Here is a 23,990-nt window from a genome sequence, read left to right on the forward strand (position 1 = left end):
TAATTATATGCAAAACCAATGTCCATGCTACAGTTTACATTTCATTAGCACAGGCTTTAATTCATGTTATTGTAGCATAACATTCCGTTATATTCCTTTAACGTTACATTATGATAGTCCTATCCAGTCCTATCCAGGCTCCTATCAAGGCTTTGGCAAAAGTGAAGAGAGAGGAGAGGAAAGTAATGCCGGGAAGTAATGCTATGTTATTTAAATGATGCCTAACTGAAACCTACTGTAGACACTGCAAAAGCCAGATTTCATTGTCAAGGTCAAGTTTAGGTGTAACTTAAATAACATAAAGTTTTGTCCCTGCATTAACCATTACAGACTTTTGGGAATATTCATTGTTCTGATAATGACTCATTTGAAAATAATTTTTATATAATTTTCACTCATATTTGCTATATCAGTGGTTCCCAAACTTTTTCGGTTCAAGGCTCCCCAAGGTGATCAGGATTTTTCCGCGGCGCCCAAAGTAAAAACAAAGGTGTATATACATACCTAACAGTTGCAGTGCGCAGTTGGTGTCTCTCTCAGACACTCTCACACACTCTCACTCTCTCTCAGACCTCACTCTCACAGACCTCACTCTCACTCTCTCAGACCTCACTCTCACTCTCTCAGACCTCACTCTCACTCTCTCAGAACTCACTCTCACTCTCTCAGAACTCACTCTCTCAGACCTCACTCTCTCTCAGACCTCACTCTCACTCTCTCACACAGACACTCTCTCAGACCTCTCACTCTCTCAGACCTCTCACTCTCTCAGACCTCACTCTCTCACTCTCCCAGACCTCACTCTCTCACTCTCTCAGACCTCACTCTCTCACTCTCTCAGACCTCACTCTCTCTCAGACAGACACTCTCACTCTCTCACACAGACAGTCTCACTCTCTCTCACACAGACACTCTCAGACCTCTCACTCTCAGACCTCTCACTCTCTCAGACATCTCACACTCTCAGACCTCTCACTCTCTCAGACAGACACACTCTCAGACAGACACACACTCAGATAGACACACACTCAGATAGACACACACTCAGATAGACACACTCACTCTCTCAGAAAGACACACTCTCACTCTCTCAGACAGACACACTCTCACTCTCTCAGACAGACACACTCTCACTCTCTCAGACAGACACACTCTCACTCTCTCAGACAGACACACTCTCACTCTCTCAGACAGACACACTCTCACTCTCTGACAGACACACTCTCACTCTCTCAGACAGATACACTCACTCTCTCAGACAGACACACTCTCAGACAGGCACACTCTCAGATAGACACACTCTCACTCTCTCAGATAGACACACTCTCACTCTCTCAGACAGACACACTCTCTCAGACAGACACACTCTCTCAGACAGACACACTCACTCTCTCAGACAGACACTCTCACTCTCTCAAACAGACACACTCTCACTCTCTCAGACAGACACACTCTTACTCTCAGACAGACACACTCTCACTCTCTCAGACAGACACACTCTCACTCTCAGACACACTCTCACTCTCTCAGACACACTCTCACTCTCTCAGACACACTCAGACAGACACACTCTCACTCTCTCAGACAGACACACTCACTCTCTCAGAATGACACACTCTCACTCTCTCAGACAGACACTCTCAGACAGACACACTCTCACTCTCTCAGACACACACTCACTCTCTCAGACACACTCTCACTCTCTCAGACACACTCTCACTCTCTCAGACACACTCACTCTCTCAGACACACCCTCACTCTCTTAGACACACTCACTCAGACACACTCTCACTCTCAGACAGACACACTCGTACTCTCACTCTCTGACAGACACACTCACTCTCTCAGACAGACACACTCTTACTCTCTCAGACAGACACACTCACTCTCTCAGACACACTCACTATCTCAGACACACTCTCACTCTCTCAGACAGACACTCTCACTCTCAGAAATTCTCACTCTCAGACCTCACACTCACTCTCAGACCTCACTCTCTCACTCTCAGACCTCACTCTCTCACTCTCAGACCTCACTCTCAGACCTCACTCTCAGACCTCACTCTCTCACTCTCAGACCTCACTCTCACTCAGACCTTACTCTCGCACTCTCTCAGACCTCACTCTCTCACTCTCTCAGACAGACACTCTCTCACTCTCTCAGACAGACACTCTCTCACTCCCTCACTCTCTCAGACAGACACTCTCTCACTCCCTCACTCTCTCGGACAGACACTCTCTCACTCTCAGACAGACACTCTCTCACTCTCGAAGACAGACACTCTCTCACTCTCGAAGACAGACACTCTCTCACTCTCTCAGACAGACTCTCTCACTCTCTCAGACAGACTCTCTCACTCTCTCAGACAGACTCTCTCAGACACTCTCTCAGACACTCTCTCAGACACTCTCTCAGACAGACACTCTCTCAGACAGACACTCTCTCAGACAGACAGGAAAGGCAGGAGATCCGTGCAGGCAGCTCCCTGCACACAGACACACACACAAACACACAAATACACACACACACACACACACACACAAATAAACACACACACACAAATAAACACACACACACAAATAAACACACACACAAATAAACACACACACACACACAAATAAACACACACACTCACACACACAAATAAATACACACACACAAATAAACACACACACACATACAAATACACACACACACACAAATACACACACACACACAAATACACACACACACAAATACACACACACAAATACACACACAAATACACACACACACAAATAAATACACACACACACAAATAAATACACACACACACACACACACAAATACACACACACACAAATACACACACACACACACACACACACACAAATACACACACACACAAATACACACACACACACACACACACACACAAATACACACACACACACACACACACACACACAAATACACACACACACACACACAAATACACACACACACAAATACACACACACACACACACACACACAAATACACACACACAAATACACACACAAATACACACACACACAAATACACACACACACACAAATACACACACACAAATACACACACACACACACAAATACACACACACACACACACAAATACACACACACACACACACAAATACACACACAAATACACACACACACAAATACACACACACACACAAATACACACACACACACACACACACACAAATACACACACACACACAAATAAATACACACACACACACACACACACACAAAAATACACACACACACACAAATAAATACACACACACACACAAATAAATATACACACACACACACACAAATAAATATACACACACAAATAAATACACACACACACACACACAAATACACACACACACACACACACAAATAAATACACACACACACAAATAAACACACACACACACACACACACACAAATAAACACACACACACACACAAATAAACACACACACACACACAAATAAACACACACACACACACAAATAAACACACACACACACACACACACAAATAAATACACACACACACACAAATAGATACACACACACACACACAAATAAATACACACACACACAAATAAATACACACACACAAATAAATACACACACACACAAATAAACACACACACACACACACAAATAAACACACACACACACAAATAAACACACACACACACACACACACAAATAAACACACACACACACACACAAATAAATACACACACACAAATAAATACACACACACACACACAAATAAATAAATACACACACACACACACAAATAAATACACACACACACACACAAATAGATACACACACACACACACAGATATACACACACACACACACACACACACACACAAATAGATACACACACACACACACACACAAGTAAATACACACACACACACACATACACAAATAAATCTGCACACACACAAATAAAAATATATACACACAAACACACACAAATAAACACACACACACAAATAAATACACACACACACAAATAAATACACCCATACACACACACATAAATACACACACACATAAATACACACACACAAATAAATACACACACACAAATAAATACACACACAGACAAATACATACACACACACACACAAATAAATACACACACACACAGATGCACACACACATGCAGATACACACACACATTGGAGAGCAGTGGAGAGCAGAGGCAGCAACGGATGTGAGTGACGAGGGGGAGGAAAGGCATGCGATACGTGCAGGCAGCTCCCTGCACACAGTCACTGGACAGGCAAATGTACACCTCTCCCTCCCCTCCCCCCTACCTTCTCCTATCACCCCCCCTACCTTCTCCTATCACCCAGGGCAGAAGGGGACGGGACACCGCGCAGACAGAGGAGACAGGAGCAGGAAGGCAGACACACACACTCACCGTGTGCTCTGCACAAAGCGGAAGCCCCGCCCCCCGGCTTCCTCTGACCTGCAGCCAATCCCCTGTGGCCCGGACGGCATGAAGCAGTGATGGTGGGGAGGGATAATCGGATGGATGGTAGGGAGGCTAATCGCGGCGCCCCTCTAGGCAAGCCACGGCGCACCAGGGCGCCGCGGCGCACAGATTGGGAATCACTGTGCTTTAGTTTACAGGAAAAAATATGGCTTAGAGTTATGTTGTGGTCCTTTGAAGATACACTGTTAGTCTTAATAGGTTTATGTTACGTTAAGTGACTTAATGGAGCAATGTACATATGGGCCTTAGAGTGCTGAATGGTAACAGAAACCGCATGTGTACGGATTGAATAAGTAAATCACTCTGAACAATCAATGCATGGAACTGATTCTCTTAGACATAAGATGAAGCAGTCAATTTTAGAATCTGTCTTTAGTTCTCATTGGGAAAAATCCACAAAGCCCATCAAATCAGGCCTCATAAGTGATATTACCTAAAACAGTAATGGACGTTATGCTCCCTGACTTAACATTGCATTATCAAAGCTAATTATATGGAGAAAAAAACATATCTTTAGTACTGTAAGCTGAACAACTTGTAACAATAAACTTGAAGTATTTTAACACCATATGTACAGTAGTTATAGGAGTGTGTGGTTATTTCTAATGAGGAGTTACTCCCAGTTCTTATGCTCAATGAGAGACAGAAGTCAAATAAACTGTTCACTAGGCAAGCAGTTGCAGATCGGTGTAGCCATGGCTAGTCCAGACTTCCTCTCTGCCTCCTGTCACGTAAATCCTTAGTAGCTACAGGCTGTGGCAGGCCATCCTAGGCATATTGATCCCCCCCATCATTCTGACTCTGAGTGGCAGGAGTTTTGGTGACACAGGGTTTACCTATAGTCAATAATGGTGCAGACCTTGTGCCCTTCCCTTCTGGTGTCTCAGAGAGGAAGTGCTAAATTATAGAGCGTTCTCTTCTACCCCTCCTAGGGAGAGGAGGTGTGTGCAGTTTCCTCCCGGCTTGGGGTGAGACATGCCAGTCAGTCCCTCCTGGGCTGACTGTGAGAGAGACAGATCAGAACTGAGAACATGGCCTCAATATTATCAGAGGGCCAAGCATCATCCAGAGGTCTGGTACCATCTCAATCTATCTGTATCCACTGTATGACACCAGCAGTGGCTGCTAAATAAAGCATCCCATTTTCTATACCCCTGCCTGAGTCTGCAGTCTATTGGGTAGGGGTATGGAAGAAGTCTGCCCTAGCTGGGTCTGTGTCTGGGATCCTGGAGCCCGCTAGAGCTGGAGGCACTGACATCCTGAGTGGAACCTAAAGATCACCAGAACCTTGTCCTGTTACCCCACAACACAGCAGACACTCAGCTCTCCTGGACCCTCACATTTATGACCACACCACATACAGTACATCAGTTGCCAGCAGTACATCTTCCAGAGAGGGGGGGGAGAAACAGGGCTACACCTGTAACAGAATTTCTCATATACTGTAGTTTAGCAGAACACAGATGCTTAGTTGGATTGCTTCAGGACCATGATGTAGAACTCAGGAGTTGACTATCAGTTATACTTCCCAGGTATGAAGGTCATTTTACTGTAAATCTATGTAATCTGTTCTGGAATTTCCCCCTCAATTCCCCAGCTAGTCAGCAAGGTCCCAGTGAAAGCAGAAAGAAGGCCTAAACTTCAGACAACAGCAGTAAAAGTCAGAGAAACCAGACAGAAGATGTCAAGAGAACTGCTGCCAAGATACCGATTTCACAGAAGAGCTGCTGCACGCACCCAAAGAGAGAGATGATGCCCCAAGAGAGATATTGCAGGGTGACATCCCAAATATTTTACTGCTATAGGAATCCACCCTCCCCCTCCTGCCCAGGGACGGGATTGGCTGGTTAGATTAACTCTAGCAGATTCCACATGTTCCAGATTTCCTTTAAGATTGTTTTCACAAAATAACTTGCTGACGGACAGGCTTTTTATGCTGGACCAGCCAATAATGACCTACATTTTGACAGTTTATTTTAGCTTAACAATTTCTTGTAATAATTCAGGACTGTCAGTAAATATTTAACAAAATGGTTATACCCTATTAAATTAACTGTTTTGCACTGCAATACTGTATGTTAGTTAAGCTATATCGACCAGGCCTTGGCGTTAGCAAGACATGGCTTTAACATTAGAAGATTCATTAGCATGTACTGTAAGGATTCATTAGCATGTACTGTAAGGATTCATTAGCATGTACTGTAAGGATTTGAGTTGTTATCCTAATATTAAGAATTGTAAGATAAATTAACCTCTTGCTTTTTATGGTCTTCATGAAAGCCTTTATAGTATACATACAGGAGAGGCAAATGCATTTGATAGTTCAAGTTTACTATATTTGTTTCTTGGGTCTTTAATGTAACCAATGGGAATTCCGATATTAAGTACAGATGTAGCAAGACTCAATGTCCCCGGTGCTGTGGTTGAAGAAACAAAAGTCAGTAGCAACAGAGACTGGGGGCCTCATGCAGTAAGCGCCGATAAGGCTTTTATCGGCATTTTCCCGACAAAATTGGATTTGAGATTCAGTAAGCGCCGATAAGTGGTCAAAATCTGCATTTTTTCTTCCTGATAAAAATTTATCGGCATGCGGCTGCCGATAACCCACTTATCGGCACTTTTTGAAATCGGCTGTATTCTAGTAGCCCCGATCAGCTTATCGGTGCTGATCGGCACTCAAAAATGAAGATTTCATCTGCAATTTGTCCCGTCGACTAAAGTTGGCCAGTTGGAGGGGAGAAGGATTGGCAAGGTTGCCGGGACGGCACTTAGAAAAAAAAGCTCATCTCTACATCAATGGAGTCAATGGAGCGGGGACTTATAACATTATAGGAGTGTTTACGTTCCATTGCTCATAATAAAAATGTGATTGGCATTACAGTGTCGATGTCATTCACTTCATCGCGTCAGCGCTTACGTTTATTATTGGCAGAACATGGTACTTTTCAATGTTATGATGATTTGCGTGTCACATTAGTCTTAATGTTATGATGTGTCAAGGTAAACTCCTATAGTAAACTCTTAAAGGAACAGGTCACATAATATGAAACATGTTACTTAAGTGTGCTTCAATTTATTATATGATGTAACCGATTACACATCTAACAGATACAGCGTATAGTAATGTTGGTATACATTAGAGAATGCTTTGAATGTGTAACGCATGATCAAATGTAAATGTAGCTGTTTGTTTTCATGTTTACATGTACTTTGTGACCTCCCTCTTTTGATGACATCCGCAATTGGACACTCAATAGCATTGCAATGTTTACATTGTACACTGTAAGGAATCCACTACTGGCTTTGACTATAGCCTTGCAGACCTATGCAGTTGCAAGCTTCCTCTGGCAATCTATGGCACATGTGCTGCCTCTCATTGCAGCTTCTGCCCTGTGCTTCAGCATTGGAGGAATACTCACACACCCACCTCCTGTGATTGGATCTCCGCCAATTATATGCTGGGCGTTGGCACTGAATCAGTGCCGAGCATAACTCCTACCTGGGACGTTACTGTCTCTGCCACAAACCGCCCCAGGCCTCTCTCTTAGCGTTCTTACCTTCCAAGATCCTGAGTATCCAGAGGCCTGTTCCTGTCTCCTGTGCTGAAGCGTTGTTGCCAGCACTGGTACCTGCTGCATTCACTCCTAGCAGTGGTTACCTCTATTTCCTGGTACCTGCTGCATTCACTCCTAGCAGTGGCTACCCCTAGTTTCCTGCGGCCTGCTGCTATCTCTATGCAGTGGCCTGCCTTGGATTTCTGCGCTGAAGCGTTGGTTTCCCCGATGCTGCCCTGCGGTGTACTTCAGCCAGCCTGCTGTCTCCCCCTGCTGAGACCGGCGTCATGGGCCGAGGCCGCTCCTCACGCAGAGGCCACTCCCGCGCTCACGCTCCTAAGCTGAAGCAGGGAACTCCTGTCTGCCTGTTGCTGATTCCTTGCTACGATTACGACCACCCAGATGTCTTCTATCCTGACCCTGCTTCGGCCATCGATTGTCCTGTCTTCTCCTACCCCGACTTTGGCTTCAATAACGACGATGCTGCCTTCTCCAATCCTGACCCTGCGATGTACGACTACGAACTGTGCACTCCGGATCAGTCTGCGCGGACTAAGGTCGGTGATTATATAACCCCACCTCAGCCCCGCGGTCCGGTCCCAGTTTGTGGCGAGCATCAGCGTAACAGTATGCTCGGCCCACAAAACCGGACCGCGCCATGGCGTGGGGTTGGCAATTTTCCAACTGAAGTTATGTCCCGGCCTGCGTACCAGTCCCACTATGAAGGCCAGTATCTGTGTGAAATAATAGCCCTGATTGAAGAGCTGTTTACGTATGAAGGTTTAACCCCTTTGCAAAGACAATGCCGTTGTGATCTCTTTATTAAGGCTTACTGCATCCATAACTTAAAACAGTCTCTAGCCGCTTGTATTCGCTCCCCTGATTCCCCTTTAACTTGGGATAACGTGTACCCTATGGAACTGGCCGACGCCCAAGAGGCACTCTATGCCCTGGCTTCATCACTGGACATTCATCTAGTACAACAGGGCGCCCTCCTCATGTTGGCTCAGTCTCAAGATACACTCCATGTACTGTCCTTAACACTTGACATTTGCATAAAAGAACAGGACCCCTCCTTGCCAGCTACGCTGCTGCTTGGCAGATCCCCTATGCTGCCAGTCCTGTTGCTAAACCTGTGGGGGTACCTCCCTCTCTTAAGAATGGCCAAACCATCTCTCTGTCGCTGCCCGCTAAGGAAGAAGCTGCCACGCTCCCTAATCCTGAGTTAACCTCCCTGGGTTCTGTCCCAGAGGTTATTCCGGTCTTAACCCCTGCTAGTCAGGCCTATGAGTCCCCCACTGTAAATCCCTGCATTCCCCAGGTCAGTGTGTCTTCCCTAGCACCAGAGAATGAATCCTGTTTGCCCTCTTTTTCTAACCCAAAAATTCTAAGCTCTGTTCCCGAGGTTTTTTCTGTTTTAACCCCTGCATGTCTGCTCTGTGAGGTCCCTACTGCTAACCCTAGTATTCCGCAGTCTAATGTTGGGTCCCTAGGGCAAGAGGCAGAACCCCCTATGACCCCACTCTCGGAGACTAGCTTCTATTTCTCTGTTTCTCAGGTACAGAGTAATTTAACCCTTGAGGTTTTTCCTATGTTAACCCCTACAGGTCAGCCCTATGAACCTCCCTTGGTAAATCCCTGTAGTCCGTCAGGCAAGGACACCTCCTTAGCCTCAGAGGATGAACCCCTTATATCCCCTGACTCGGCTAAAATTCTCGGGGCTATGCCCCCTGAACATTCGGCAATAATACTGGCTCCAGTTAAAAGTATTCTGGAGCCGTTTGTTTCTCTAAACCTGTTCGTAGAATCCCTACTCCTAGGTATTTCGCTGACCCCGTCTGTCACTCAGAGAGCTGAGACCCCTGCTTCTGAGTATAGACCCCTTTTCGTGGAATCTGTTGTCGTTTCTGATGTCCCAGACACTCTTTCCCAAATACCCACTTCAGAGACCAGCACAGTCGTGGTTGCCCCATTTGCACTGTCTGTGTTTTCCTCTTCTCAAATCCTAGGGTTTAAAGCGAACAGTACATATTATGTCCCTTTCCAAGTGACCCCTTCTGAGATCAGTGTATCTGCTGTTGCTCCACTAGTACAATTATACTCAGGCCCTCCTATTTGGAGGATCAGCTTTTCAAGTTTGAAACTTCCCTTATCCCTGATTTTGTAAACCTACAGTCCCTTCTCACTGTAGCTAAAAGTTCTCCAGCAGCCGCTGAGTTAAGCTCTGCCGCTGCCAAATCTTCTGTTGTAGAAGCAACCTTCTCTAGCTTACTTCTGTTTTTCCTATTTGTTATGCCTATCACCTTTACTAAAATTTCTGTTTTGCAATGTATTTCTCCTATTAAGTCTGTGATACCTGCAATTCCTTTAATTGGTTCCAAGACCCCTGTCACTGAGTTTCCCATGGAGTCTGATGCCCTCACTAGGGATTCTCAGGGATTCAATTCTGAAACAAGCGCAATGCTATCTGATTTCATTACAGTAGCTAGTTCAGTTCCTGCTGGTTCTCAATCACCCACTTCAGTGACTAGCAAGATGTCCCTTGTTTCTATTGGAGAGTCTACCCCAGTTTCTTTCGCGAATCATGCCACAGCCTTCGGGATAATTAAAAATGACTTTAAGTCTGGGATGCCCACTCCTTTAATATTACTGTTTCACGCTGATTCGCCCACAGTATTCAGGGTATCCACTACTGGCTTTATGTCTACTACCACGAACTCAGGGGTATCGCATTTGGAACTTTCAGTAATACCCGCTGTGTCCCTTTTTTCAAAAGACCCCATCTTGAAGATGGACTTATATCTCCCTGTGTCTTCCACAATACTTGGGGTACTTGCTATTGACTGTCTTGTCCCAAAACTAGGGTTACCTCTCAAGAAGGTGCCTGGAGCTACCGATGTTAAGAACACTATGTTTAAAACAGTAATATTTAGCATTGCTTCTCCCACAGTATCATGCGAGACCTGGGTACCTGGGACCTCCACTCCTAAGCCAAGCTCTAGTTCTCTGTTTTCTTTCTCTGTGTTGGAGGTACCCAGCGTTAACCTCAAGACTATTATTCCTAAGGCTGATGCACCGCTTAACCGCCTGCCTGTTTTTTTGGATAAAATCTGTTTTCTCACCTTTCAAACAGACTCCTTACTCGCAGGTCTCTGTGCGGTGCCTAAAGTGCCCTTTCTGGATGGCATTTGGCCTTTCTCTAAGACGAAGACACCCTTACTGGACCTCGTCGCTTTACCTGAAGCGTCCGTCCCTGTTCTCTATGGTTCCACTATGGGTATAGACATGCTTATTATGTCCTTCGCCAAGGCCACAATTTCGGAGTTGATTCTCTCTAAAGATCACAAACCAAAGGAAGCGGATCCTTCAACTGCCAGTACCATGAGTTGCATACACACTGCTACAGACTCTCGCAAATTGCTTGGGATAGCAACCCTGCTTTGTATCAAAAGTACCGCTGCAAAAGTGTGTAGTGAACCCTCCCGCCCCATTCCCTCGCTAACCATCACCCGGAATTCCTTGGAAGCTAAAGCCTCTCGCAACTTCCTCCGTGCTGATTTCACCAAAGACATTGCCTTCTCTGAAGGTCCCTCTGCCATTTTTGTCCAACAATCTGTGTCCTGTGTCCCGTACTCTTGGACTATTACTATGCACCGGACACCTGGCTACTGCCCTTCTGATGTTCCCATTCCGGAGCCCTCAGGTCCCATTGTCCATGTACCAAGAACTGCAGTGCCACCGCTGTCTTTTATGGCACTCGCCAATGTACACCTGGATTGTGGACCTAATTCTCGCCGGAGACCCTTCAGGAACAACTCAATGTCTCCCAGACCTATGAATGGTCCTGTCCACCCAGGCTTCTCACCCAGTGGTGGGGGTACTGTAAGGAATCCCAACAAACTATGGGCTTTCAACGCCACCTCTCGCCTAAGGAGGTTTAGGAACAATTCCATGTCCCCCAAATCTGTGATGGTTCCTGTTCGTCCGGAGGTCTCACCTGAAGGGGAGGGGTACTGTAAGGAATCCACTACTGGCTTTGACTATAGCCTTGCAGACCTATGCAGTTGCAAGCTTCCTCTGGCAATCTATGGCACATGTGCTGCCTCTCATTGCAGCTTCTGCCCTGTGCTTCAGCATTGGAGGAATACTCACACACCCTCCTCCTGTGATTGGATCTCCGCCCTTTATATCCTGGGCGTTGGCACTGAACCAGTGCCGAGCATAACTCCTACCTGGGACGTTACTGTCTCTGCCACAAACCGCCCCAGGCCTCTCTCCTAGCCTTCTTACCTTCCAAGTTCCTGAGTATCCAGAGGCCTGTTCCTGTCTCCTGTGCTGAAGAGTTGTTGCCAGCACTGGTACCTGCTGCATTCACTCCTAGCAGTGGTTACCCCTATTTCCTGGTACCTGCTGCATTCACTCCTAGCAGTGGCTACCCCTAGTTTCCTGCGGCCTGCTGCTATCTCTATGCAGTGGCCTGCCTTGGACTTCTGCGCTGAAGCGTTGGTTTCCCCAACGCTGCCCTGCGGTGTACTTCAGTCAGCCTGCTGTCTCCCCCTGCTGAGACAGGCGTCATGGGCCGAGGCCGCTCCTCGCGCAGAGGCCACTCCCGCGCTCACGCTCCTAAGCTGAAGCAGGGAACTCCTGTCTGCCTGTTGCCGATTCCTTGCTACGACTACGACCACCCGGATGTCTTCTATCCTGACCCTGCTTCGGCCATTGATTGTCCTGTCTTCTCCTACCCCGACTTTGGCTTCAATAACGACGATGCTGCCTTCTCCAAGCCTGACCCTGCGATGTACGACTACGAACTGCGCACTCCGGATCAGTCTGCGCGGACAAAGGTCGGTGATTATATAACCCCACCTCAGCCCCGCGGTCCGGTCCGGGTTTGTGGCGAGTATCGGCGTAACATACACGATGCATTAGAATCACTTCATGCTAAGTTATACACACATCCATAATAGTTACTCATTTTTACACGATTGAAACATAATCAATAGCAAGTATCCTGATGGCATTAAATTATGCATATGCACTTAACAATTAGTTCATGTGAACATGTGACAATAACATGCCAAATTAGACATGTTGCAACGTACTTTTTCAACGTCAATGTCATGGTTGTATCCTAATGAGATGACTGAGTGTTGCGTTCAGAAGTGGTACATGCATTACACATTCCATAAATACTTGCGAATAAATGGTTGTACAAAGCTTAACGTTACATCATTGTCAAATATCATGATTGCCTGGTGAACACACATAAATAATCCGTTTAATTCATACTGGATACCCGTTTGGAGTTAACTACTTGGATATGTTAATGTAACACCTTGCACTTCATCAAGTCACATGACATCATCACATAGGTATTTAATGGAGGCTAATTACCTGCGCATTGACAGCTACAGACCTGAAAATGATGCAAATGTTTATGAGACGCAGGAAGATTCTATTGGAGGAGAGGCTAGCTGAGGGTCAGGATGTCACAGGCCAAGGAAGGGACAGAGACAGGGACGCGGAGAGGAGAGGGAGATGGCAAGGAGATGAGAGGAGAAGAGAGAGGAGAGAAGTTGTGCCTCGTCCTCGTTTGTACAGGGAGAGAACCATGTTAGATGGGATGAGTGAGGAGGAGATTATAAATCGCTATCGTTTGAGTTCAGCAGCAATCTTAGCTCTTTATGAAGAGATACGGGGAGATTTAGATTTTGTGACAGCCAGAGGTCGTGCAGTCCCTGGGCTTGTTAAAATGCTGTGCTCATTACATTATCTTACTTCCGCGTCATTCCAGACAACAGTGGGCATAGTGGGCAGGGTCTCGCAATACATTCTCGCGGGCCTTTACCCAGTTTCTATGTCCACTGAATAGACGCGCTAGGAATTATATTCATTTTCCTACAGAGCACACAGAGTGGCTGGAAGTGAGGAATGGCTTTTATACCATAGCCGGGATACCATGTGTGATGGGTGCAATAGATTGCACCCATGTTGCTTTGATCCCGCCTAGTCAGAGTGAGCATGCTTACCGCAACCGTAAGCACTACCATTCCCTGAATGTATAGGTGGTATGCAATGCCACGATGAAGATTATGCATGTGGTAGCCAAATTCCCTCGTTCCAGTCACGATTCCTCTATCCTGAGAAACTCATCAATCTTCCATGCTTTTGAAGAAGGCTATTTTGGACCTGGTTGGCTGGTGGGTGAGTACATATTATGATGTATTAACAAACAACTCTAGTTTTTCTATGAACTGTTGAATGTAATAATGTTAACACAAATTGTATCATATTTGTGCACGATGGATTATAGGTGACTCAGGATACGGAATTAGGCCGTGGCTGTTGACCCCTGTGGCAAACCCTCAATGTGAAGCAGAGGAGAGGTACAACGTTGCCCATATATCTACACGATCCGTCATAGAGAGGACATTTGGGCTTCTGAAGACACGATTCAGGTGTTTAGATAGAACTGGTGGGGCACTTCAATATAAGCCTGCTAAAGTGTCAGATATTATAATTGCATGTTGCATTTTGCACAATCTGGCACTCCGCAATAATTTAGAAACCGACATACGTCAGGGCTTGGAGGAGGAGCATCCCGTACATTTACCAGCTGACACTGAGCAAACAGCCAGTGGTGTGGAGACACGTCGGAATGTCATAAATACATATTTTTCATGTAAGCAAATACATATGTGACTGCTTTAGCTGTATAAATGTAATACTATTCCTGTATTTGCAGGAACTGCATTGCCATGATATAGTGAGCAATTTAAAGTGAGCTTTTAAGTGAGAAGTTATAGTTAGACTATAGTAAATATGCTTACTTTCTTCATGCAAGACCAATAACCTCAGCTGATATGACATGGATCTAATTGCATTCTCTTCACAGGTATGTTCCTGATGTGCAAGACCTGTGTAAAAGACTGACTCTGGCTTCTAGCATTGATATAAGTATGTTCCTGATGTGCAAGACCTGTGTAAAAGACTGACTCTGGCCTCTAGCATTGATATAAGTATGTTCCTGATGTGCAAGACCTGTGTAAAAGACTGACTCTGGCCTCTAGCATTGATATAAGTATGTTCCTGGTTTGCAAGACCTGTGTAAAAGACAGACTCTGGCCTCTAGCATTGATATAAGTATGTTCCTGATGTGCAAGACCTGTGTAAAAGACTGACTCTGGCCTCTAGCATTGATATAAGTATGTTCCTGATGTGCAAGACCTGTGTAAAAGACTGACTCTGGCCTCTAGCACTGATATAAGTTAGTATGTTTGAATATCAAAAAGTGTTTTTTTTTGTTTTGTTTTTCTTAACACTGTGCTGTTAATTGACCAACTGGAACAAGCTGATTTATTGGGGAGGGGGAGGGTCATGTGACTGCTTTAGCTGTATAAATGTAATACTATTCCTGCATTTGCAGGAACTGCATTTCCATGATATAGTGAGCCATTTAAAGTGTGCTTTTAAGTGAGAAGTTATAGTTAGACTATAGTTTGACTAGAGGTGACTGGGGACTGCATCTTTCTGCAAACTCTTTTACTCGCGACAACAGATGGTAAGCTATTGAGATCACACTAAGACCCCATTCTTGCTAATCTGCATATTTTAACCCCCCACCCCTTTACAACTTATTTCACTACAGCCTCTCCCAAAACTGACTGCACAATACACTGAAACCCTGAACTGACTCTAGCATTGCTATGCACCAAAACATTTGACAAGGAACAGGTACACCCCTGCTGTTTAGTCTGCACACACTCACTTTGTTCACAACAGCTCCTTGCACCACTGCCTACCTCTGGCATAATGAACCTGCTATGTATCGTAACTTTTTTCTTTCTACTTGCCTCATGGAGGTGTTACTCCCTCTATCCACTACAAACTCCTCCCTCCTGGCCCACACCCAACATCACCATACACCATGGACTACTCAAAAGCCTTGCACTATCTACTGAATGTTGGTGGAGAACTCTAAAAAGCAGCACACCAACCACTGCTCACTCTAATAGCAAACACCACAAATTTACAACCTGCAAACAACTACCCAAATTCCTACTTGTACTGTTACTCTCTTTAGCAGGTGATATTGAACCTAACCCAGGTCCTCCCATTTCAGCTCTGTCCCATGCCCCTGAGAATTCCACCTTTAAATTCCAAAAAGGGCTATCTGTCGCGCATATAAATATCCGGAGCCTGCTGCCCAAACTGGACGAACTAAGGGCATGGACCCAAAGCCATCATTCTTACAGAAACATGGCTATCCCCTAAAACCCCTGATGCAAATATCGCCATTCAGGGATACTCCATTTTTAGGAGACATAGGTCAAAGAGAGGAGGAAGGGTGTTATTTTATATTGCAGACACCTTACAATTTACACTGTTAAATTGCTCACCAAGCCAATCCTCTTTTGAAATTCTAGTTGGCAAAATCTGCCTCCCCTTTTTTAAGCCCATCTTGCTTGCTGGCATCTACCGGCCCCCTAAAGCCCCTCTACAATCCTTGACTGATATCACCCAATTTCTTGGCTCCATTTCCTCTCTGAATGAGAAGAGTGAGCTGCTAGTTCTTGGAGATTTCAACTTCAATTGGCTTGACCCTAAAAACCACAAAATCCAGATACAACTCAAGTCACTTAACCTATCACAACTCATTTCCCAACCCACACGGATAAACCTGAAATCGCATAACCATTCCTTGCTAGACTGGATTCTCTCCTCAAACCCTAGCAGAATCCAATCCTCTGGCATCCTTCCTGACATTTTCAGTGACCATGCAATAGTGTACTGTGTAAGAAAAATTAAAACGCCCCAATCAAGCCCTAAAGTTCTCCTCACTAGAACATTTAAAAACTTTAACCCACAACAGTTTCTGGATGACCTTACCAACTGCCCATGGCACAGAATCGATTTAATTCCCGACCCCGATTCTGCACTCGACTATTTCCAATCCGAGTTCTTAAAACTCTGCGATACCCATGCTCCACTACGCAAAATAAGGGTACGGGGGGCCCACCTTCCATGGGTTACAACTGACCTTATTGCACTCTACCAGCTCAGGGATACCTTGTGGAAAAGCTACAAAGTAACTGGCACTACCAAGGATCTCAATCACTACAGATGCATGCAGAACATGTGCACAAGGCAAACAAGGCATGCAAAAGCACAATATTACTCTGACAATCTCCACCAAAATACAACAAACCCAGCTAACTTCTGGAAGGTTATCAACAATATATTCCAGCCTCCTAACCATCAACAACCAAGTAATATCACTAAGGGGGATATTACTCTGACAAACCCCACTGACATTGCAAATGCATTCAAAGTGCGCCACTAACTTATTAGCAAAACGCAGCCCAAACCACAAACCTGAATCTCATCCTGGGAGTACCCCTATAGTCCCACCCCCTCCCAACACTGCCCACAATTTTCAATTTGGACCCAGTATCTGAAGAGGAGATTATACAAGCGCTCCTCAAACTAAAACTAAGCAGCCAATGTGGACCTGACTTATTACAATCTAGGTTCCTACGACTTGGTGCCCCAGCTATTGCCAAACCAATTGCGTCCATAGTCCACTCTATCCTGTCTGCAGGCCATATCCCCAAGACCTGGAAAACTGCCAGAGTTGTCCCAATCTTCAAAAGTGGGGACAAAAACACTGTCTCAAACTACAGGCCAATCTCACTTCTCCCAATTCTATCCAAAGTCATGGAAAAATGTGTCCACTCCCAATTAAGCGATTTCTATACCAAGACAAATTTCCCTAGCCCATTCCAATCTGGGTTTCGTCCCAAACACTCCACCGTAACTACCCTGCTAAAAGTTTGCAATGAAATCCAGTGTGGAATGGAACGGGGACAACTCACTGGTGCAGTATTCCTAGATTTTGCAAAGGCTTTTGACACAGTTGATCATGCTATCCTGCTTAACAAACTCCAGAGCTCTGGAATAGGGAAGCATGCTTTAAACTGGTTTCAGTCCTACCTATCAGAAAGATCCCAACATGTGTCCATCTCAGGCTCTAACTCCAACCAAGAAAAAAACTAAAATGAAACAATATATGGTCTATACAGTGCAAGTGACAGTGATATGTAAATTATAAATATATATCATATAATATGATAAATGACCTCCACCAATAAAAGTGAATACAATGGTGATGTGAAATACAACAAATGAAAAGCAGCTCTACACCCTTTAAACAGACTGTCCAGGTCCAGGTAGATCTTTGGTAGGTTGGTAATTTGAGCAGAGCGCTGTGTGTCTCGTGAACATGAAAGAAAAAATATATATAATAGTGCAGATGGTATAAACAAATGAAGTCTCAAGATAACTCTGCAATGGTGGTACTCACAATTGACAATGTCAATATAAAGCGTATCAGAGACACTTCTCTCTCTGATAGGAGCCCTTTAATGGATTCAAGAGGAGGAGGAAGAGGAAGACGACGAAACATATTAAATAAAATTGACAATAAAAACACAAAGAACATTTTTAACTTGAGTAAACTAATTTTAACTGAATTTCAACAGAATGTTATTTCAAAGGGTCTCACGTTTGCACCCACTGTTGGTCCAAATAATTTTAAACTTTTTATTGATGCCAATTTATTTTTAAGGAAACTCACCGTACAAAGACATTTTTTAAATCAAACATCAATAAAGAGAGAAATTAGCAATACGAACGGACAATTACCCCTAAATAGAACCAATGACAATTTTAAACATACTGCACTGAAACCAAAATCTACTTTTTATCCTAGTCATGAAAAAGGTCATTTTTTAGAAGTATTTTATCAAATGGTACTTAATGATTTTAATCTTTTGACACAACAGCCTACAAAATTTAAACATAACTTAACAAGAAAAGAAAGGGAAGCATTAGAAGACTTAACTGTGAATGAAAATATTGTTATCAAACAGGCAGATAAAGGTGGGGGAGTTGTTATTATGGATCGTATTTATTATGAGGGAGAAGCTAATAGAATTTTAGGAGATACAAGCACATATTTAGTATTAAAGGATAATCCAACAAAGCGTTTCTCCAACGATCTGAAAGCATTATTAATTAAAGGAAAAGAACAGGGAATTCTAAATGAAGGAGAATATAAATATCTCTGGAATGAAAATGCAAAACTCCCGCTATTTTACCTTCTCCCTAAGATACATAAGGATCCAATAAACCCACCAGGCCGACCTATTATATCAGGTATAGAGTCTTTAACAAGTAATTTATCACACTATATTGACTGTCATCTACAAAAATATGTCAGTTCTCTTAAATCCTATATAAAAGATACAACAGATGTGATAAATATTTTAGATAATATCAAATGGAGTGAGGAATACATTTTGGTAACAGCGGATGTCACATCCCTTTATACTTCCATTGTACACTCAGATGGGTTAAAAGCTATTGACAGTATATTAAGAAAGGATATTGAGATGAAGGATGAACAGATCAACTTTTTGCTTGAATCTATATCCTTCATCTTGGAGAAAAACTATTTCTGGTTTAATAATAGATACTATTTGCAACAACAAGGAACTGCAATGGGGACCAAGTTTGCACCAAGTTATGCGAACCTCTTTATGGGAGTCTGGGAGGACGATTACATCTGGTCCAACCAGAAATTTGGTGCAAACTTGGTCTCATGGAATAGTTTTATAGACGATATCCTGTTCATATGGAGAGGCAGCATAGAGGAACTTGAAGTTTTTTTCACACATATGGGAGAAAATACAAGAAATGTCAAATTTACCACTAATTGGAGTAAGGAAGAGTTAGAATTTCTAGATCTATCAATTTATGTGGAAAATGATACAATAAAAACCAAAACCTTTTTCAAAAAGGTAGATAGTAATAACTTCATACTAGAGAGCAGCTGCCACAATCCAGAATGGATCCGTAATATCCCATATGGACAGTTAAGACGAATCAAAAGGAATTGCACAGAAGACAAAATGTATCACGAACAATCAGAGATCCTTTTAAATAAATTCAAAGAAAGAAAATACAATCAGAATACTATAAATAAAGCTGTCATTAGAGCGGACGATATAGACCGTAAAGAAATATTAAGTACAAAGGAAAAAAATATAACACAAAACAAAAATTTTAATGTGGCTTTCCTTACACAATACAATAGAGAAGCATCACAAATTAAGCAGATTATAGGAAGACACTGGCATATTTTAAAAAATGACATAGTTTTAAAAAACCATATACCAGATAAACCTGTTGTCATTTTTAAAAAAGCACCCAATCTTAAGAGTAGGCTAGCACCAACCACCGTTTTTAGAAAGAAATCTGAAGAGACACACTCATGGCTAGATAAACCCAAAGGCTTCTACGGCTGTTATACATGCAAAGCATGTATCCATAAAGATAAAGACAAAATCAGTTTTAAATCAAATATCACTGGTGAAATTTTTAAAATTGAGGGGTATATAAATTGTAAAACAGATTTCGTTATTTACATTTTAGAGTGTCCTTGCGGTCTCCAATATATAGGACGTACCTCAAGGCCTCTTAAAGTACGGATTTTAGAAGATCTTTTAAATATCAAGAAGGGTATATTAACACACAATGTCTCTAAGCATTTTAGTTTACATCACCAATCCAATCCCAAATTTTTAACTTTTAAAGGTATAGAACATGTCCCGATACATTGGAGAGGGGGCAATAGATTAAATACATTAGCAAAAAGGGAAACCTTTTGGATTCATAAAATGCAGACCCTCAATCCAAAGGGTCTTAATGTTGATATAGACATTGGCGCCTTCTTGATATAACCTTCTTAATAAGTTTCATTCTTAATACATCTCAGTTGCTTTTAGTGCTCTGAATATTTTAGTGTAGCAATTTTAACAATGGACTGTTAATTTTATTGTAATATATGTGTATCTAATTTTGTTTATCTTCCTCATCCTATTTAGACCTCCACCTCCTCCTGCGCCGTTTATATTATATATATTTTATTATATATATATCTTTTATTATTCTTATTATTCTATATTTGATTATAACATATTAAAGTATATTAAGCTATTTGAGTGTACATATTATAATGATTTTTGATTGTATTAGCAATGAAAGCCTGTCTATATTTATTATTGTATTGTGATATTGTAACACACCTCCTTAGCTAATGCCACAAAACACATACTGATTGGCAATTATTGTATTGTACCCCCTGATTGGCCATCTGTATTTGATCATGGACTGTATATATAAGGAGGAACACATGGGGTTCATTAATCCGATTCCTGAAGAAGCCACAGCGAAACGCGTAGAATCGATCTGCTGTGGGAGGTGACTGAGCTGGGGAGAACATTGGAGCTAGGTGCTGGCACGGAGACGGACACACAGGGCAGCTTCTTCCGCCCCAACCCGAGACGTCACAGGACGTGACGCGGATACACGTGACGCACACGGAAGCGCTCCGCCGCTCCTGGAGACACCGGCACTCTCTACAACCAGCTGTCCTCTCCCTCGAACGTAAAGCATATTGGAAATGTGAGTGCATCATGCATATGTTTGTTCATTGCTGCTAATACATTATTTAGACCATACTGTACCATTGTGCGTTCTCTCTTTCCTTCTACATAAACCTTGGGAGTTAAACCCTGACCACAAACAAGCTTCCTGATACGTTATCAAGACACCACTCTGAGGGGGAATCCATTAAAGGGCTCCTATCAGAGAGAGAAGTGTCTCTGATACGCTTTATATTGACATTGTCAATTGTGAGTACCACCATTGCAGAGTTATCTTGAGACTTCATTTGTTTATACCATCTGCACTATTATATATATTTTTTCTTTCATGTTCACGAGACACACAGCGCTCCGCTCAAATTACCAACCTACCAAAGATCTAACTCCAACCCCCTGGATATCACCTGTGGTGTCCCGCAAGGCTCTGTTCTGGGGCCCCTACTCTTCTCAATGTTCATTAATGATCTTCCCACAGCTTGTAAGGAAGCCTCAATACACATGTATGCAGATGACACAATCCTATATGCACACAGCCATAGCCTCTCTGACCTTCAACACATACATCAGCCTGACTTTTTGAGACTCGAAAACTGGATTTCCCAAAACAAACTGTTTTTAAACACTGACAAGACTGTAACAATGGTGTTTGGGACCAAGACTAAATTTTTAAAGCTTCCAGTGACTGAGCTCCTGATTAGAACCAACGCTAACACCACCCTAACACCTGTCACTAGTTTTAAATACCTGGGCTTATGGTTTGACTCCCGCTTAACATTAGGGATGCACATTGATACCCTGACAACCAAGACCTATGCCAAACTAGGGGTACTTTACAGGAACAAATCCTCCCTAAGTCTCCTGGTCAGAAAGCGTATCGCACAGCAGATGCTAATGCCAATTATTGACTATGGAGACATAGTATATGGCTCGGCACCTCAAACCCACCTTAGCAAACTTGACACCCTCTACAATTCAATTTGTCGTTTTGTTCTCCAATGCAACTACAACACACATCACTGCGATATGCTCAAAGAACTAGATTGGTCATCACTAGAGTCTAGGCGCAAAGTTCACCTTTCCTGTGTTGCCTTTAAATTCTTCATGGGCAAGCTACCCAGCTATCTGAACAAGCTCCTCACCCCTACCACATGCAGCACTTATCACCTGAGATCAGACTCCAAAAGACTGTTCACGGTCCCAAGGCTCAACAAAGTATCCGGACGTTCCTCCTTCTCCTACCGTGCACCCCAAAACTGGAACAACCTACCAGAGACTCTCACATCCAGCACCAGTTTAAGTTCTTTCAAATCTGGTCTGTAACTGTTTCATACGCCCATAATATATAATATCTTTAACTGTGCACGCAATGTCTTGTATATAATGTATACCCTGTTCATTTATGTAACTGTATTTGTAACCAAGTATTATTTGTTTTACTCTGTGCCCAGGGCATACTTGAAAACGAGAGGTAACTCTCAATGTATTACTTCCTGGTAAAATATTTTATAAATAAATAAATAATATATGTTCATAATACTACATAGATGTATTAATTCATTGTAATGATAAATACATGTGTCCAAATACCATTCACTTAGGAAACAGATGAATATGGTTCTCACACCTTTCTCTTCTCTGCTGTGTGGACAATTGCATGTGGCACCGGTATGTCATTCATCAACAGGTTGTATTATACTTCTTACCACTAAAAGGTGTTGTGTGTACGTGAGGAAATAATGTGTAGTAAATCTATTTTTTCTGTACATGCTCTTTTTGGTTATGCATACACAATAAACCTACTATGTCGATAGCCAATAGCTAGTGCAGTATGGTTACATACAATTTTTCTGGAGTGTGACATGTGTGTCACAATGATGTATAGACTATTGTGTATTTAATATCATATTTGACGTATTCTAGATTTTGTTTCATATCACATACAAAATTGTCACTTCTGTGTGTTGCTTACCTTAATGAACATGTCCTGACAATGATTTATATTCATTCATGTTTTCTTTTTCAAGGTATATCACTCCAAGGACTGCTCATGGAATGTATTTGAATTCACATCTGTCATAAGATGTGCAAACCTCGATACAGTTATAGTTACAGGATGTATAAAGAGAACGTAATGAAAAAGATGTGACAATTGAAACATGTCATTTCTGTATTGTGTCTGTGCGTTTATCTATACTTGGTGGTTATTGTGCAATGTGTTTTCAAATCATTACGTACATTACATAACATGTAATTTTGGCAACGTAACAACATCCATTCATGCACATGAGCGATGTTAACACTCAATGCATGTTTGTATGAAAAGACCCAAATGTGTTAAACATCATTAACATTGCAATGTATGTGATTAGTTCTTGTCTCACTTC

The 23,990-nt window shown here is 43.0% G+C and overlaps 2 long non-coding RNA genes across 2 annotated transcripts in view; both read left to right on the top strand.

The window, feature by feature from the left end:
- The window catches only part of LOC142501477 (uncharacterized), a 36,026-nt gene that overhangs the window by 3,857 nt on the left and 8,179 nt on the right, over positions 1–23,990 (top strand). The gene's annotated exons all lie outside the window — the stretch shown is intronic.
- On the top strand, positions 12,999–23,706 carry LOC142471263 (uncharacterized). The gene is made up of 4 exons (XR_012789383.1): positions 12,999–14,556; positions 14,994–15,055; positions 23,205–23,271; positions 23,631–23,706. It is a non-coding gene; the product is annotated as an uncharacterized LOC142471263 (long non-coding RNA).

Source organism: Ascaphus truei, chromosome 1, assembly GCF_040206685.1.
Source record: "Ascaphus truei isolate aAscTru1 chromosome 1, aAscTru1.hap1, whole genome shotgun sequence".
NCBI lineage: Eukaryota > Metazoa > Chordata > Amphibia > Anura > Ascaphidae > Ascaphus > Ascaphus truei.